Genomic DNA, 20263 nt, shown 5'->3' on the forward strand with positions numbered 1-20263 from the left:
ATTAACGATTATTGGATTAAAATTACCTGTCAAAGTCCCTTCAATTGCCTGTAAACTATAACACAGCAGGGGATGTCTCATTGGCCAGTCAACTGCCAGTCTCCCCTGATGCAAGGGACCAGCATCGAGGCGGGCTCCAAGGTGGCCTGGCCAATGCACCTGCCTACATTGCTCTCCAGCCTTGGCTTCCTAACGTTGACACTTTCAAAGCTCCCGTCCCTCTTCCCTCTGGCCTGGTGTGAATGAACAAGGTCCCTGCACCCACCTGGGCTAAGCCCAGGCCATGCACACAGCCCCATGCACACAGCCCACCATCTGCTGTCTACCCCTGGGCTCAAGTGCACCCTCTGAACTCCCCCACCTCAAAGGTCTGCATGCCTGTGCCTCCGCCCTAGGGGTCCAGATCACCATCAGGACCATCAACCACCCAAGGCCCACAGACCAGTGGTGGGCAGCCTGGGATCACCCTGACACGTCGGGTCAGTTGAGGCACAAGGCACGGGGATCAGGGAGCCAGTGTGGGAATTGGAAGCATCTTCAGCCCAGCCTGCCTTGCCCTGCAGCCTCAGACATTAAATATGAAGGTGCACACTAGGCTGGATCCCCCACTGGTGACAGTAGTCATCATTACTGGAGCCCAGATATCCCCACCCCAACCACAGGGTGAGGGGTGAGGGAATCAGCTCAGGGTAGGTGTGCACTCAGAGTGAAGGAGATTCCGTGGTGAGGGGTACAGGTTGAGGGGTGAGGGGCCCACTCAGAGTGGAACTGACCTGGCTGAGAGCTGAGGGGGAGAATCTCAGGATGTTGGGGGTCCTGCGGTGAGGCATGAGGGGTAATCTTGTGGGTGTAGGGGTCATAGGTTAGGACCTAACAGGATGGAGTGTCGAGGCAGGGACCTCGGTGTGAGGAGGAGCTCTGTCTTCAAGGTCTGGTGGGAGACTGGGCCTGGCCAGGGGTGGGAGGGTAGTAATATGGAGGGGAAGGTGAGCAGGGGAAGTGGGGCTGGTGGGGTGTGGCCTGGCCCAGGGCGGTCGTTTTTCTGGTTCAGTGCCAGGACCCAGGTGGTGGCTAGATGGGGGCTTTGGGGCTAGAGACCTGGCGGGACGAGCAGGAGGGCCCCCACCTGGCTCTTCCCGGCCCCAGTGGCCAGGTCCGGTACAGCAGGAGCCCCACCCGAACAGTTTGCGCTGCGGGCGGGAGAAGGAGGGGCGCGCACGCGCAGACTCACAGACGCGCGGACGCCATAACCTGCCCAGAGCGCCTGGAAGCTGGTGGGAGCCGGTTGCTCCTGGACCAGCTACTGGAAGAGGAACACAGCCTGGGGTCTGGGCCGCTGCTTTCCCTTGGCTCTGCTGCTGCTGCCAGGCAGGTAAGTGGGCGCTGGTGGGGATGCGCTGCTCGGGGAATTGGCGGGTGACACCTGGGATGTGCAGCTGGGGAGGAGCACAGGGAGGGGTGAGGAGGTGAGGCCCAGGCCGCGCATCCCGTTAGGACCCTGAGGCGGGTCCCGGCCACCGCCAGGGTTTGTGGTGCCCCCTCCATTAGTAGTTCCTGAACCCCGCGTTTTTGCCGCCACTTATACCCTGGTTTAGGAGAGCAGGTACAGCCCCAGGAGGTGGGAGGGCGCCGGACGGCCCCGGAGCATCTCCAACTGGCCTCAGACCATGGCCTGCTCCTGGGAGGCGGGTGCGGTGTGGCCGCGGGGCCTCGGATGGAATGGGGGCTGTCCCATGAGAGCCCTTGGATTTGCTCCTATCCTCCCGCTGTCTGACCTTGGGGGCGGCCTCTAAAGCCCCCAGTTCATGGGACTCAGTTTACACGTCAGTCTGCTGGGAGGCGGGCACGGTGTGGTCAGTGTGCCAGGGTGGCTGCAGCAACAGCAGGAAATGGTAGCAAACACCCTCGCTCTCACAAGGCAGCCCCAATCCCGCAATCGCAGCCGCCGCCATCCCCTGACAGCACAGTGCCTGCCTTCCTGGAGCAGGCTGAGCTGTAATCTGACTTCCATGAAACTAGGGCAGCAGAGGCCAAGCCCAGGCCATGCGCTGGGGAATTTGAAGCAAATCCACTGGCTCCCATGGGCAGATCCCATAACCCGCCGCTGTCTTCGACCACACCGCGCCCTCCACCAGGGAGCAGGCTGACCTGGGGACCATGCATGGGGCAGCAGAGGCCGAGCCCGGGACAGGCCGCAGGGGAGATGAGGGAAAACCGACCAGCTTGCCAGGTCGCTGCCCGTCTCCCGGCCGCTGCCCCAGGTTCTCAGATCACTTGTTTTCAAGTCAGTGGGTTTCTGAGAGGCAGGCGCGGTGCAGTCAGGAGGCGGGGGCTGCGGGGAGGGGTGCTGCCCCAGGGGGAGCAGGTGGACTTGCTCCCATCTCCCCCAGGGCCAGTCCTGGGAATGGCCTTTGCTGCCCCAGGTTCGCAGGATGCATGTCATGTCAGCCTGTTTCTGGGAGGAGGGCTCAGTGTACTCGGGGCAGCCTCAGTGGCTACAAGGATTTTAGAAGTGGGCTCTAGTTCAGCATAACTAACTCTCCTTTCTTCTCTTGCTTCCTCAGTTGGTGGCTGTATCAGCTTTTTCATTATAGGTTATTGCTGGATAATGAACATTGGTTTCTGTGCTATACAGAAGAAAATTTATTTAAAATCTATTTTTATATATAGTGGCTAACATTTGTAAATCTCAAATTCCCAAATTTATCCCTTCCCATCCCCTTTCCTTGGTAACCTTAAGATTGTTTACTAAGTCTGCAAGTCTGTTTCTGTTTTTCAGATGAGTTCACAGAGTCTTTTTTTTTTTCTTTTTTTAGGTTGCGCATATGAGTGATACATCATTTGATATTTTTCTGTTTCTGTCTCCCTTCACTTAGATTGACGATCTCTAGGTCCATCCATATTGCTGCAAAAGGTGTTATTTTGTCCTATTCATGGTAGAGTAGTATTCCATTGCATAAATATGCCACATCTTCTTTATACAGTCATCAGTTGCTACATTTAGGTTGCCTCCGTGTCTTGGCTACTGTATACAGTGGTACTACGAATACTGAGGTGCAGGTATCTTTTCACTTTGGAGTTCCCTCCAGTTATATACCCAGAAGTGGAATTGCTGGATCATAGGGTAAGTCTACTTTTAGTTTTTTGAGGGAATTCCATGAATTCCATAATGACTACACCAAACTGCATTCCCACCATCAGTGTAATAGGGCTTCCTTTTCTCCACAGCCTCTAGCATTTATGATTCATGAACTTCTGAGTGATGGCCATTCTGACCAGTGTGAGCTGATACATCATTGTAGTTTTGATTTGCATTTCTCTGTTAATTAGTGATACTGAGAAATTTTTCATGTGCCTATTAGCCATTTGTGTGTCTACATTGGAGAAATGCTTGTTTAGGTCTTCTACCCATTTTTGGATTGAGTTGATCATTTTTTTGTTATTAAGTTTTATGAGCTGTTTATATAGTCTGGAAATTAAGCCTTTGTTAGTCGTATAATTTGCAAATATTTTCTCCCATTCGTAGGTTGTTGTTTTGTTTTACTTATGGTTGCCTTTGCTGTGCAGAAACTTATGAGTTTAATTATGTCCCATTTGTTTACTTTTGCTCTTATTTTCATTGCCTGGGTAGATTGCCCTAGGAGGATGTTGCTAAGATTTATGTCAGAGAATGTTTTGCCTATGCTTTCTTTTAGATTTATCGTGTCTTGTCCATCTACATCTTAAACCTGTACTCTAGATCTGTGCTTCAGTTTTGAATTTTGAGCTTCTTAGAGAACACCTACTCTTAGCTCATATGTCAGATTCAATATGTCTAAAGCTGGTTTCATAATCTTTCTTGCAGCGTCTCCACTTATTCAGTGGGATAATCATTCTTCCAGTCCTGAATACACAAAGGTTTGGAATGGTCTTTGATTTAATCTTTCTCTCACCACCCTCCACATTTTGTCAGCTTCTGGAACTGTATGTTTTTGGTTTCAAGTGTCTATTCTGATTGCTGATACTCTGATGAAGAGCTTTCATCCCTGATACTAGAATGTTTCCTTCTGTTGAACTCTTGGATATTCTCTCCCCACCTTTCAGTCCACCTACAGTTTTGACCCTCCAACATCTAGAGTCAAGTAAAAGACTTACTGCAACCAGATCTCTCAGCCAAGTGGTCTTGGTCCTCCATCATTTTGGCCTTATATTATGTGTTCCAATCATTATTTTCCTTAGCCTCCTAGGGTAACCTGTGCCTTATCAAAAGCCAGGAGTCTCCAGCCTTTTCCTTTACAATCCTCAGTTACAACAGCTTAGAATTGCCCTGAGAACTACTTGGAGCCCAATCCCCTTCATAGAGTCTTCCCTATTTACTCCAAATACTTCTAGCTCCTCTTTGTATTCCTGCACTGTTTATGATCATTAACATGTAATCTTGGCTTTGAGTACTGACTTGGTACCATTCCCAGGTGGTTGCCAATGTGCCTCCTTGCTTAGCTGGTAACTGGAGAAGACTCCCTTGTTCAGCCTCCTTTATACCCCTCACCCTGCTTAGCATCGGGCAATAGCAGGCATCCAGGCAGTGCTTACGTACTTTATTTATTCACAGGGGTGGTGGTGTGGAGTATAACTAATAACTATTAATTCAGTGTTGCAATTAAAAAAGAAAGCCAAGAAAATCCATAAAAATTTATCTCCATGTTCAGTTTAGTGCTCTACCTCAACAGTTTTCGTAACTTTGTGTTTACATTCACATAGTATTCAGTGCTTGTACAGTTCCCTAAGGCAAGCAGGTGAGATGTCATTATGTTTGACTTTCACATTACATTTCATATTGGATATATTTGTGGAATGACAAAACCTTATTATATAAGTACACAGCCGGAAGCCCAGAGAGAGTAAGAGCCTAACCCAGGGTCACCTGGTTAGTGTTAGGCACAGGCCACGACCACCTTTCACATCTTCCAGCTGATCCTCTTCCAGTGCCTTTTCATTCCAGTGCTGGGAAATTTAGCCCCATCAGCCAAATGGCCAAGTCATATTGCTGCCCACTTACCTGCCTGTGATGGCAATGCTACGAAAAGTGGCAAAAGAAAGTTCAGAATTATGAGTGGTAAAAGATATGAAAGTGTTGAAAATGGATCCTCAACCTCCTCCTCCCTATTTGAGAACCTCACAATTGCCCCACTCTGACAGTGCTATTCATTGTTTATAAAATAGTCTTTAAAATGAGACTGATCTTTTATAGGACATGTGTTTACTCTGTTCCCTTTCCTGCTAGTAATCACCGTCAGGGACAGAAAGTGCCTGACTGTGCTGTTTGTCACGTAGGTGGGAGGGAAAGTGGGAGAGGGAGCGGGTTGAACTGAACCCGATCTTTTTACAGCTCTGTTGCTCTAGGACCAGAGCAGTTCCACTCTTGTTTTCATCACCTCTCCACCTCCGAGTCCCAGCCACCCACTCCTGCCTGCTTCCCCACTTTCCACGTCCTGGGGGAGGACAGGGTGGTGGGCAATGCCCCCTCCGCCCTACGCTCTGGGATGTGCAGGAGTCTGCTTTAACTTTTGAGCTGTTTTGGTAATTGGGCTTTTCCAGCTTTTCTAGAAATCTCCTTTCCAGCTCTGAGAAATTGGAGATGTAACTTAACCATAAATGGACTATACTAATGTATTCAGTGGCATTAATGTGATGTTGTCTGTAAGGTGTTCTGTGACTGGATAGGAGGTTTTTTTTTATCTCACAGGATGCTTCACATCCAATTCTAAAGGCCTACAGACTGCAGGAATAATTCAACTTCTTACATGTCTGTAAGGCAGACATGAACATTATTTGGTAATATGACCATATGTTTATAGATTACCGTTAGTCCACTGGCCTTGTATCTAATAAAAGTTTAAATTCCAAACACTTGAAGAAAATTTGCAGACCATGTCTTTTTGCCTGTAACTAGTTGCGAAAACTGAAAGCACAACTCTACTACAAACCACAGTGTTTTCAGTGGGGAAAGCCCTCTACTTTTACAACCTCTAAGTAATGCGGTGGTTCTTTGTGTGAGATGAAGGATGCTAGGGTATTTTGTTGGGAAACTAGAGAGGCATGACAAGTATTCTGAGACTGGTTACAGTTGAATCTCTACTTCCTATATCCCGGACTCATTACAGAGGCAATGTTAGTGTGGTAACCAGCTTCTGAATGCAAGTGTAGCTAGGAAGACAACAGAGAAACTAGAAGGGATATAAAGTAATGGAGGGACTTCAGAGCAGTACAAATGGTGACTTTGACACCACCAGCTGCGTGAACTTGGTAGGAATTTGTGAGAAGTGGTGGGTGTCATTGCAAGCAGGGGAGACCTGCAGGTTTTGGGGTGAACAGGCAAAGTGGAAAGCAGAGATGGTGGCCACCTGGAGGCTATTTGTGTTCTGAATGTGAAAATATTTGGTCCCCAGTTCAACTTTGCAGCCACAACTTCACATGACTCAGGGCATTATTTCCACCAGAAAACCATAAAACAAACAAACAAACAAACAAAAAAACAAAACAAAACAAAACAAAACAAACCTCTGTTTCCTAAAGTGTTTGCTCTGGATCTGAGATTATTGTCCTCTGGTGGGAGGTAAGTGGGAGATGGGGCCTATTACATCACCCCCTTTCACTAAAAGTCTTCCTAGCTGCCTTTCACCCCACCCCTAGAGGTGCTGTCATTCTGTTACACCTAGACCTGTAAGAAAGGCTTGCCTGAATCCTCACATGAAGAGGGATGGTTATGTGCAGTTTAAAAAAAAAAATTTGCTTGGGTCGTGTGGTCCTTTGTTCCCTCCATTGGAAATCACTATTCCAGAGCAAATAGTATGCATCTAAAGAAACTTTGTTGTTTCTAAGATGTCTTCCGAAGTTTTGCAGTAGGTTTAAATATTTGCTTGGTGATGGCATCTTGATTGAAGGAGGCAGCCCTCATCAGGAGCTTTATTTGCTTCCTGTCTGAGAGTTCCATTACTAGCAGTAGAGTGTTCTTAGGCAGAGTTAGAAAGTTACCTGATCTGAGAAGCCGACCTTGCCCGCAGCTGGGAATTGGAGGGAAGGCTTTAGGATTATCTGGTAGCAGAGTTCTGGGATCCAAACCCTGGGAAACCTCAGCTCTTGTAGAGTATGTTCTGTAACAATAGTCTATTGGATAATTTTAATACTGGTTATGGGATGTAGAGTTGGGAAAGTTTTAAAAGTAAAAGAACCTTAAAAAAGAATCTCCTGGGGAGGGTGTAGTTCAAGTGGTAGAGCTCATGCTTAGCATGCACAAGGTCATGGGTTTAATCCCCAGTACCTCCTCCAAAAATAAATAAACTTAATTACCTATGCCCTGCCAAAATAAAAATAATTAAATAATACCATAATAAATATATAAAATATTAAAAAAGAATCTCCAAATATTTTAAAGAAGACAGTTCTCAGAATGAGAGCTTTTCTGCATAAGACTAACTCTTCACAGGGGAAGCAGGGAGCAGGTGTAACTGCACTTACGGTAACTTAAAAGGTAAACATTATGCTCCCACTTGGCTGTTTCCTGGTGTACGTTCAACTTCCACATCTGCAGTTTTAGACATGAAGTGTCATTTTCTGGTACTCCATTCTGCTTCTGAGTGAGAGACTGACACAAAGTCACATAGCAATTGAAAAATTGTACAAAGGTCTTTATTGTTAAAAATGTAGACCTGTGGCAGGGTGCTGCATTTGCAAGTGACTCTCAGTACAGAGAACGCTTAAAAGAATGCAGTTTTATTTCTTCTTTATTCCTTTAAGCCTTTGAGTAGAAGCTTTTCTTTGCAGAGTTTCTGGAGCATATCAGAAAAAGCAGAAACTAAAAATAGCTTTAAGAAAGCACCAGTACAGACTTTGCTTGTTGTATTTTATCTGTCTTAAGTTAATTCTTTAAAGCAGGAAGATGTAACTCTCAATTTCTTAAGCAAATATAAACATTCTTGACATTAATGACATTCTTTGTGGGCAGAGCTGCTTTTGCTTCCATTCTGAGCCGTCTATGATAGTTCTACCAGTCCTCAATATTTTATTTTCCCTCTGATGTGAACTTAAGTTATTAAACTTGAAACAGATATAAATATCATTAACTTGTTACATATGTAGATATTCAGTGTTAAATGGTCAGAAAGTCTGTGTACATCACACGTATCTACATAATCCCCCCCTTTCCAAATGTGTTCCTGATGAAAGGATGGTGGGAAATGGCATTATGGGGATGTGTCTTACTGTACACAATGTTTCCCCTGTTCCCTCGACCAGATCTGGATATTCTTTGATCTTTCAGCTTCTAGACTTACCAGCTCTTTTTCTTCATCCAGGTGTAAATCATCCCCCTGCCCACACACACATGCACACGCATGCACACACACGCACACGGCCATAGGGTGTAGCGTGCACAACCCAATTCTCCCACTCCAGCTCAAGACCCACCCACTGGAGGCAGTGTCTTGCACTCATTCATTTGTAAGTTCCCTTTAAAAACTCGAGTGGTTGGGAAACAGGACTGATATACACACCTAGTAGGTAGGCCCTCAAGGGATCAGGTGTCTCTCAATTAGTGTTGATTCTGGGCCTGGGGACACGAGCAAGGATAACTTCTATGGTTAGTGCCAGGTTACCTTAATGTTTGAGTACCTGGGTTTCATGACTTCCTGTACCACCTGTGTAACACATGATTCCCACATTTCTGTCTCCGGCTAGACTTTTTCTCTCCAAATCTGTACTCTTACATCTTCTGCTGATTTGACATCTTCAGTTGGATCTCTGATATCTTAAAACCAACATGTGTAAAAACAGCTCTTGGTCCTTCTATCCCCCAAACTGGTTCTTTCTGCAACATCCCCCATTCAGTTAGTGGAACCTTAATCTTTCCAGCTGCTTGGGTCAAAAAACTTGGAGTTATTCTGACTCTCACTGACATACCACATGCATTCTGTCAACAAAACTGGTTTAACACTGCCTTTAAAACATATCCAGAACCCAGTCACTTCTCACCATGGCTCCTGCCTCCACTGCTGCTTCCCTGCCCTAAGCCACTGTCCTCTCCTCCTACACAGCCCTTCTCAGTGGCTTCCCTCCTTTCATCTCTGACCTGTATTGACTATTCTCACCTGGCAGTCAAGTGAGCCTTTGAAAACCTAAGTTAGTTTGTGTCGTCCTTCTGCAGTGCCTCCCCATTTCACTCTGGGTAAAAGCCACAGTCCTACAACGTCCTGCAAGTCCCTACAGGATCTGCACTGACCCTTCACACAGCCCCAGCCCTGCCCCCATCCTGGAACATGAGAGGTGCATGCTGGCCTTGGTGATGGTTATTCCATCCACCTGGGCCTTCTTAACTCCTAGTCCTAGTTCTAACCTCAGTCCTCAGTGTGGCCTGCTCTGGTATTTAATACAACATCACCCTCATCCCATACTCTCAACTCTCTTTACCTTGCCCTTTTTTCTATTTTCCATGGTCCCTCTTTCCTAACATGCCACCTCCTCTGCTGCTCTGTTGTGTGAATTGTCATCTCCACTCCCCACACAAGCTAGACTCCAAGCTCCATGAGGACAGGACTTTTGTTTTGTTTATTGATCTATTCCAACTGCCTAGACTAGTCCTGGGTACATAGTTGTCAGTCAAAATTTTTTTGCTGAATAAATAAAGACTATTTTAGAAATGAATCATCCTTTCAGGAACGGGTGAGGAAAGGAAGCTGCATGAAAGAAAATGGTGCAGTAAATAATGATATTTGCCTGTTGTTCTTTGTGTGATATGTATATGTGTTTTAGGCTTAATTTGGTATCCCAGTTTCTTAATTTAAAGGCTGTATTAAGATATAATTTACAGGCCATAATATTCACAAATTATAATTGTACAAGTCAGCCATTTTAGTTATTTCTAGAGTTGTGCAACTGTGTCCTCAAAAAGTTCCCTTGTGTCCATCCATATGCAGTTCGCCCTCCCCCCAGTGGCACCCTGATTTTATTTGTTTATTTATTTTTGGCAATCACATCTCAAAAGAATAATTTACACAGCAGTACTAATAAAGCTTTGCAGTTTTAGAAATGACACACTTAAATATGAAATCAATGATCATTGCTGAATGTAGGTAGCAGTATCAGACATCGGTGAGAATGGACTTGAGTGTCAGACTGGCTGCAGTCTTACCCAGCTCCACCATTTACCAATTTACCCAAATTATTTTCTTCCTCAAGCTCTTTGTCTGTTATATGGGGGTAATAATAGCAGCTTACAGAGTTGTTGTGAGGATTAAGCAAACAGGGAAACAAAATTTAGTATAGTGGCCAGCTTATGTTATTACCTAAAAAATAGCCTTGCAGGTAGAGAGCAAAATTTAAATCAGTTTCTAAAGTATGTGTAAAATATGGTCCAGTTCCTGCCTGGTTTGTAAACATGTATGCCTACTGCAGAATGTAAAAGCAGGCTAATTTCCAACAGAAAAGATCATTTCTCAGCATTTCTTTCAAACGTAGTTGCAAAACCATTTTTACTAAATTTTCTGTGCACATCCCTGACAGAGCTTTGACACCAGGGAGGTAATTATCTACTTTTTTGTTAAAATCATGCTGACCATCAGAAAGTGTTCTGAATTATATTTTAGCCTTTATGTGGGGAAATACTGTGAGACTTCTTCTAAATTAATGGGGGTGGTATTCATTGTAGCTCTTGTAGCCTGATAAGCCTGCACTAAATTATCTTTTTTTACTTTTAATTAAAGTAATTAATTAATTTTTTGCAGGGGGTGGTAATTAGGTTTTTATTTATTTATTTTATTTTTAGAAGGAGTACTGGGATTGAACCCAGGCCCTTGTGCATGCTAAGAATATGCTCTTTCACTTGAGCTATACCCTCCCCCCTAAATTATTTTTAATAAGGTCTTTTTCTCTGTTTTGTTATTTTCTTTCATGTACAGATGCACAAAGCAGGGTTATCATAAGCCTCTCAATTCCAAAGACGGTAATACTGAAAAACATTGCCCAGTGACAGTGAATCCTTAGCATATGAAGAAAGATTGTAAAGTCCTGAATGAATTAAGAAGGTATTGCTACATTAACATACATGTAACCATGGCTCTCTTACCTTTTTCACTCTATAATGAAGATACTCCCCACACATCAAGTTTGTTTTGTTTGATATAGGGAATATTTAAAGCTTTTTCTGCAAGAGGGCAGGTAATTTATCAGAAGTGTGAATGGTGTAACATGCTCTGTCTAGTATGGTAGCCACCAGCCACATGTGGCTATTGTGAATTGAGATGTTCTATAAGTGGAAAATACATAATAGATTTTCAATACTTAGTACAACAAAAATAATGTAAAATATTTATAAGTTTTAAAAGTGTTAATCACACTTTTGAAATGATAGCATATTGGATATTTTGGGATAAATATAATTATCACAGGAATTAATTTCACTTATTTTTCATTTTCTAAATGGGATTACTGGAAAATTGTGACTTGCATTATGTTTCTATTGGACAGTGATGGCTTCTAACTTATTGCAAATAATATGAAAAGAAAACTTTGATTAAATATTTTGTAATTGAGTAGATTTACATCATATTAGTTTCAGGTGTAAAACACAGAGGCTCAACAATTTTATAGGTTATATTCTGTTTAAAGTCACCATAAAATAATAGGTATATTTCCCTGTGCTGTATGATATATCCCTGTAACCTATCCATTTTATATGTAGTACTTTTTACCTCTCAATCCTCTACCCCCATCCTGCCTCCCCTCTCCTCCTTCTCCCCATTGGTAACCACCAGTCTGTTCTGTGTAACTGTGAGTCTATTTCTGTTTTGTTATAGTCATTAATTTGATTTAATTTTTAGATATACATATAAGTTAAAAGATAGAATATTTGTTTTTCTTTCTCTGACTTATTTCACTTAGCATAATACCCTGTAGGTCCATCCATGCTATTACAAATGGCATTATTTTATTTTTTAATGGCTGAGCAGTATTCCATTGTGTGTGTGTGTGAGTGGGTATATATGTGTGTGTATACATATATGTATATAATATACCACACCTTCTTTATCCTGTCATCTGTCAGTGAGCATTTGGGTTGTTTCAGTGTCTTGGCTATTGTAAATACTGTTGCTGTGAACATTGGGGTGCATGTGTCTTCTTGAATTATATTTTTCTCAAGACATATGCCCATAAGTGAGATTGCTGGATCACAAGGAAGTCTATTTTTAGTTTTTTAAGGAAACTCTACTGTCCCCCATAGTGTCTGCACCAATTTACATTCCCACCAACTGTGTAGGAGGGTTCCTTTTTCTCGTAAAATGTCAAAAAGTCTCTTCCTTTATATACTTTCCTTACAGTTTAGGACACAATTTGGCAAAAGCCAGATAGAATTTAATAGCAGTAAATACAGTACTTTTTTAAATGGCCATGCATTATGGATAGATAAGTTATTGATGAGTTTGTTCTCTATTTTTGTAGATGTAGAAGTTTTTATAGCTTCACAGACATTTCAGTCTTGCAGAGAGAAAAATTTCTTTGCATTTTGCTGAACTTGTCTGGGTGGTTTTATCGAATTTGTCCCAGGCCTGCAGAGGTGGGTACACATCCAAACCTGAACCATTTGAATGTTTGCAAGATTTTAAAAGTCTAGAATGTCAGATCTGGACTATAACTCTGGTAAATGACATCAGTGAGTGGGACTCAAAAAAACTCCATTTGAGTGCAAAGCCTTTCATAAGCCAAAAAAGGCTTTGAAATTGTGGCAAAGCCAGAGACTTTTGTGTACCACAAATGGCCACATACCCATGGGGACAACCACAGGCCTTCTGGAGTGCCAAGGGAATTTCATTTGAGGAGTCCAGCACTAACAGGAATCCAACAAGCCTCTGCCAGCCAGAGCCCCTTCATTGCTGCAGTGCTGTTTTGAGCAAATGTATTTTCATCCGGTTCAAATTAGTTTGTTGTTATTTTTTTGCATAAAAACAATCAAATTCTTGTTCCCTTGGTGAAAGTAAAACCCTTACATTTTCTGATTTCTTTTGACAGAGAAAAACATGAGCCTATGAATCTAACCACATCTGTGATGGTCTGCAGCTGGAAGCAACCAGATCAGTGTCAGTCCCTTTGCAGCCATTGGCTGGGAGCCTGCATGTTACCCGGAATGCTAGAATGGCATCTGAAATATGTCACCCCAGCCACGTGTTCTCTGGGCTGTGAGGGGAGTCAGGCAGAATCTGCATTGCGGAATGTATGTTTCAGATCCAAAGCTAGGAAATCTTTTTTAATAGCCAAAGAATGTAGTCATAAATATATCTATTAATGTGTTTATGCAAGAACTTTTTAAAGATTTTTTATTATAAAAACTTACCCAAAAGAATTGAAAATATAAGAATAGTGGAATTAAAAATCGTCTATACCTTAATCCATAAATATCCATAAATAATCTTAAAATCCTTCTAAACATTTTTTTTGCTCAAATATAGTTATTTTCCCTTCCAAAAAGGAAAATTATTATTTCACAATTTTTTGCTTTTCCCTTTTATTATATATTCCATATCAATAAATATAATTCTATTAAATCCTTTTTAATGGCTGTTTAACACTATATTGAACAGATATGTAAATAGTCCTCTTCTAGGTTTGAGAAATTAAAAAACTTTTCATTACAATACCACTGCAATGAATATTTAGTTGTTTTTATTTTTAGTTACTAATTTGGACTAAAAATTAACAAGTTTACTTTTCTTCAACTAAAACATTGGTAATTTTATGAATGAAATGTAAGGATTTTAATTACTTTTTTCAGTAATTTCAACAAAGAAATTATCTTTAAGGCAAAAATGTATGATGGTTTGCAAGTCTATTTTTATTATATCTTCGCTTTTACCAATGTCATATGTGTGTGTGTTTTCACATGTGCTTTAACTACCAGCAACGTAAGAAAAACCTGTGTACTAAAAATGTGAAAATAGTTTCCTGGTTTCTGTTTTCATTCTCCCAATATAAGTTTTGGATGACAAGCTTGTATTTGTAAAAGTACCCACCCCGTGGGAGGTGCTGTGTATATACGCTGAGATAATGCACATCAAATTTCCTCTGATGTCCAATGATCTGAAAACCCGGTCCTCAGCCTTCAATAATTTCAGCTGTTTTATGAAAGTCCTCCAAGTGGATGAAGGTATCATCAAGCCGGAGCAACAATTTTTAATGCCCTGTTTGAGAAGAGCTGTGTGAATTACTTTTATATTCAGGATAGAGATGCATTCTTCAATCCAGACACCAGAAGCCACATTGTAAGTCTAAACCGAGTTTAGCTGCTGTCTTGGGTGTGATTTAGAACCTGCTGTTGAATTATCAGTGATTTGGTTTGGTTGGTTTGGTTTGGTTTTTAAAAGCTGCCCATAAAAAGGAAAAAAGAGAAAGAAAATAAATATGCCTACAGATTCCTGGTAGGATAGTAAACAGTGGCTGGTTAGTTACCCTGTATAAACAACACACTCTCAGAATTTTTTTAGGTTTACTTCATCCTTTCTCAGACCAAGTATCAAGTAAGGGACAACATTAAAAAATTCGGGATTAACAGGCTTGTGAGTTCCAGGATCTTCAAGGCAGCTTTCCCTCCTAATGGTGTAAGTCAAATGGCAAAAATGAAATAAAGCACCTCATGTCTCCTCTGGTGTTAACAGGAAAGGGCTAATCTTCTTGACCTTGTTTCTTCCTGGGTAAAATGAAGATAATATGTCAGGAGGCTACATGCTCATTTAGGGCAGGACCCATGTTGTCTTCTTCACTGCTCAATCCCAGGCACCGGGAAGGCCGAGTTTAAATGAGTGAGTGAATGAATGAATTGTAGTTCCCCCAGAGTTACCGTGTGGGGCCATGCGGATTAGCAGCTAAGAGCACAGACTCGAGAGGGGAGGGTACAGCTCAAGTGATTGGGTGCATGGTTAGCACGCACAAGGTCCTGGGTTCAGCCCCCAGCACCTCCTCTAAAATAGACAAGTAACCCTAATTACCTCCCCACCCCCCACCAGAATTACCTTATTATCTCCCCGCCACCAAAAAAAAAAAAAAAAACAAAGAGAAGTGGCCATGAGTGTAGACTCAAGCTAGAACACCTCTGCTGGTTTCTCGCTGTCGACTTTGTAAAAGTCATTTAGCCTCTGTGTTTATCAAGTTCCTCATCAATAAAATGGGGATAATAATACTACCCAACTCGTAGAGTTGCTATGGGGATTAATGAATCTGTGTCAATGTTAGAACAGCCCTGGCTAATAGTAAGTACAATGCATCTGTCAGCTCTTTTCATAATTACCGACAGATGTTATTATCAACCAAAGAAGTATTAGTTCTTTGTAAGAGAAATACATGTTAGACCATTTCATTTATCATTTTCTGTAATTCAGGCTTTTTCACTCTGACATGCGATTTTCTGGCTGTGCACTAGAATGCCACAGGGCTTTCCAAAGTTAATCTGTCTGGGTTCTTGTCATGCTGGCAATAATGCAGAGTGTTGACAATTTTTAGGGACTTCGTCTGAGATGACAGCATCCCCTCAAATTCAGGAGCACTTCTCTAGCTGATAACATCTCTCATGAAATGAAGTTCTTAAAATGTGACTGCTTCAGACACTTAATGATGACATAAATTCAAGGATGTTATATCTAAGCTTTTTAAATAAATCCTGTCATTGAATAAAGGAAATACTATATTATAGTGCTCTATGATTTTGTTATATTCACTATCCAGTTATCTGACTCTCTGAGACCAAAGAAAGCAAAGACTTAGATTGATAATTACTACTGTGTGGTACACGTATTTGTGGATGAAGACAATACTGAAATGCACTGTCTAAGATATTAAAACGGACACTAAACAGCTGCTTGATGCAACATGCATGAACAGAACAGGGTGTCTAAGATATTAAAACGGACACTAAACAGCTGCTTGATGCAACATGCATGAACAGAACAGGGAGCTGGGTGCAGGGAGCAGACACCGAGCTTCCTGGCTTATAGACTCAGCATAGCAGTCCAGCCCAGCAGTCCAGCCCAACAGTCCACATGTTTTACATTTATGCCTCAGCAAAATTAGCAGTGAGAGCCTGAAATGAACTTTGGGGACACTTGCAAACAGCTGTCATGATTACTAATGTGGGACACCAGGATTATACAGTGTTTAGTTGGCATCTGTGCACAACCAGTTCTTTTCCACTAAAGACTCTTGTAATTGCTGGTCCCACATCCAGGCTGAGGAATCATCTCATGTGGTGTTTGGGAGGGAGGTAATTGGAGTCAGGACCATGTTAAGTCTGGGCAGGTAATAATCTGGTTCTAGTACAGGAGGAAGGAAATTAGGTCAGGTGGGAAGGAGAATGCTGGATTTAAACTTTGTTTCTTGAGTAAGCTAAATATATAACAACATGTCGTTTCTTTGTTGTTTATATTCCATGTGCTGTCACCGAATAACTACTGCATTGTGGGGACAAAAAAGCCTGGGTTTTAGAATTGACCCTGCCCCTAACCAGCCAGAGTCCAGGTTCCTCTGGGTGTCCAAGGAGGGGGCTGGACCATCAGGTGTCCCTCCACTGCAGCAGTTTGGGCACTTGGGTGGCCTAGTTTTTTTTTGCTGTGTAAGACTGGCCTGATTGTAGGACATTAAGCATCTGCAAGGCTCTCACCAGGTACCCGTGGTGGTCCCAGGATTGTAACATCCAAGCGTTCCTTTCCACCCACATTTGTAAGTGACCCTCAAGGGGTTAGTATTAGCCCTGGGTGAGAATTATGAAAAATTATATGGTACTTCCATCCCTTCTGGCAAGTGAGGGCCACTTATTTACAAATAACCATGAAGTGTTAGCACCATATTTTATCAACAGAACATGTGAACACATGGTGATTGTGACACTCACCTGTTTGCTTCTGCTTCCCAGTACAACTTCAGCCTCCGTCAGAGGACCTCAGCTGCTCCAGTGAACAGGGCCTTCTGTATAGGGAATGGGCTCCTCAAATCATAGACAAGAAGCAGCCCTTGGATCTCGTCAGGTGAGCTGCTGTGGAGAGCACTTCAGTGGGAAGGGCTCAGGGTTGCCCTCATGGCATCTGAGTGTGACAGTCCTCCAAGAATGTTACCAACCAGGAAGCTCACAGGAGCTCTAAGCTTTGTTGCCCCAAGTTTTTACTGGAGGCTTTATTACAAAGGCATGACTGAGTCACTACTGACATGGCTAACCCAAACCCTAACTGTAACTGAAACCTTTCCTTAGCCCTAAACCTTGAGCCCATTCCTCTCCTGGTGATCACTCACCTGTCACACAGCTCATAGCCCTACTCCTCTAATCACATGGTTGGTGTCTCTGGCTGGCCAGTCCCCATCCTGAGTCATCTCATGAGCACAAGCCATCTAAGTGTCCACCATGAATAACAAAGACACTACTATCTTGGGAAATGTCAAGGCTTTAGAGGTGCCTTCCAGGAACTGGGACCAAAGACCTACCAAATTCTTCATTAAACAGGAGTAAATGTTAGATTTCACTTAAATTATAAAATAAGAGAGAAATTCTCACTGCTTTGCTGTATCTGCTGTTCGACACTGTTTCACTACACCACGTGACTGTAATGTCGCGCTCAGCATGTGTCTTCTCAAAGCACTAGTGCTGGCTGCTCCTCGGAAGCTTTTGCTGTTTGGGTGAGGCTACTGGGGGGAAGGAAGCCAAGGACAACCGAGCAAACAAAAATAATCGGGCGAATAAGGAAACAATGTCAGATTGAAATGAAGGAAATAACACAGTGTTGAGATGGGAGACTTGGGGGGAAATGAGTCAAGAAAGCTATCTTTGAATAGGTTACATGTGAGCTGAGATGGTGATAAGGAGGCTGGACTTTGAGGATCTGGGATAAGTCACCCCAGGAATAGAGGTAGCTTGTCCACTTGCCCCAAGACACAAATGTGCTCAGCAGGTTTGAGGAGATACTGTAGCCAGCACTGGAGAGAGTGATGAGACTCGAGGTTTAGAAGGGCAGCAGGAGAACAGAAAGGAGTGTAGACTCTAAGTGCAGTGAGAAGCAGTCATGATAGTTTAAGCACTAAAGTAATTTTCTCTCAGTCACATTTTGCAAAGATAATGTGGAGAATGGGATGCAGGGGCCCAGGAAGCAGGGATACCAGGCAGGAGGCTCTTGGACTGGGCCAGATGAGAGATGGTGGGAGCCAGGGAGGAATGCGTTTGGGGAGTGGAGCTGACAGGATGCAGTTATGGGCTGGCTGTGGATGATGAGAAGAGGAGGGTCAGGGTAGCCCCAGTTGGCCTGGAGCCAGGTCCCTGTTCTTTCTAATCTCAGTGCCCCATGCAGGTGCCCACCTACTTGGGCAAACCTCTTAACCTTCAAAATGAGGGTTTTAAAACACTGAAGTTTTTTTGTTTGTTTCACATTTTATGGAAAGTTTCAAACATGTACAGAAGTAGAGAGAACAGCACAGCCAGCCTGCCTGCATCGGTCATCCAGCTCCAGAATTATAATTTCAGAGTCACTGTTGTTGCATCTTTTATCTCCGCCTCCTCCCCTCCACCACTACGGGATCATTTTGAAGACAATCCTACATAGCTTAACCACTCATTAGTGAAATGACAAGATCTCTTTTAAATACGATTGGAATATTCCTTTTTTTTAGGGTTACAAAATAATTCCCTGATTGTCACAAAAATACACTTTCAAGTAGTTTTGGGGTTGAAATCAGGATCCAGACTAGGTTCAGACATTGCAGCTAACATATCTCTCAAGTGGATTCTAATCTATAATTTTCTTGTTTCTCGTTTTCCTTGAAATTGCTGAGGGGTTTCTCTATTTTCTGTTTGGCTGATTTCATTCTCCCCTGTGGTGTTAGACTTGTTTCTCCATCCAATGTATTTGCTTTAGCTAAGTGATTTGATCCTCCCCTAAAAGCTTGATATGATTTAGGTTGAACTTTGTGCAAGAATACTCATTACGTTGAGTTTTGTACTCCTGTCATAAGGTACATTATGTGCAGTTGTCTCTCTATTGTGATGACAGTAGCCAGTAATGATTGTCACCAAGGTTCATTATTTCATAAGGGATTTTACTTCATGTGGTCATACTCTAATTTCCTTCCTCTTTTATCAGCATCATCAGAGTCATGAAGAGGCACTTTGTCATTAACAAGGGTTATCCTGTAGAACACAGTTTTAAAAGAGTATGTTTGTACATATGTAAATATTTGAAGTTGATACTTTTTTCTTTTCTTTTTAAATATTTTTTTTCTAATGGAGGTACTGGAGATTGAATCCAGGACCTCCTGCATGATGAGCACACACTCTGACACTGAGTGTACCCCATCCCCCTTGAGATTCATATTTATATGATGTTTTCCTTCTGTTATTTTTGTTTTATGTTATACAGTATTTGATGGCAGGGCAATGGGTTTGATGGCTCTTTTATCATTCTTTATGGGCTTTTGGGGTTTGTGTGTGTATTTGTGTTTGTAAAGAAAACATTTATCTCAATATTTTAAGTAGGTTTTGCTAAGGAAAATATGCTGATCTGTTCTCTGCTCCTGGTCCACGTGTACCCATTGTTGCTTCCCACTAGTGGCTCCTTGAGCTCTGTGACAAGACTAGCATGTCGTTAATCCTGGTTGAAGGAGATCTGAAGAGATTTATTCAAGGAGATGAAATTTGTAAACAATGTATTAGAAAGTAGTGAGAAAGTTATTCATTAGGAGAAGGTCTGGGGTTGAATTGTTAAGTGCATAGAAAACTAAGCTATGAAATATCAAGCCAATTATTAACTCCAGGAAAAACAAAGTAGGGAAGAAAAAAGTAGGCCTAGCAGACAACTTGCTACAGCTGTGAACAGTCTGTATGGAGTCCTAATAATGTATAGCAAGGATATTGAGCTGATTAAAATTATAATGTAATAGTGTCAAAAGGTTGGAAGAATGAAGGTTTGGGAGTGTAGATGAGATGGGGTTTGAAAGAGAGCTTAATCCTCATTTTCCAAAATAGAAAGTCAAATAGGTGATACATAAAGCTGAAAAAGTCAGTAGGCTGTGTTACAAGGATATTAGTCAGAGATAGGGGGGATAAATATTCCAAGAGTCTGCAGTAGGAGCTGAACGTTGTTGCTTCTGGGCAGGAAATGGGGGCAGTTGTTGTGAACTGCTCCTTTATACAATCAGTGTTCTAGAACTGTTTTACTCTTTAACGAATATATGGTATAAATTTGATAAAAAGAAATCAAAGCTGAATTTTGAA

This window comes from Camelus bactrianus, unplaced genomic scaffold (genome assembly GCF_048773025.1).
Source record: "Camelus bactrianus isolate YW-2024 breed Bactrian camel unplaced genomic scaffold, ASM4877302v1 HiC_scaffold_39, whole genome shotgun sequence".
NCBI classification, from domain to species: Eukaryota; Metazoa; Chordata; class Mammalia; order Artiodactyla; family Camelidae; genus Camelus; species Camelus bactrianus.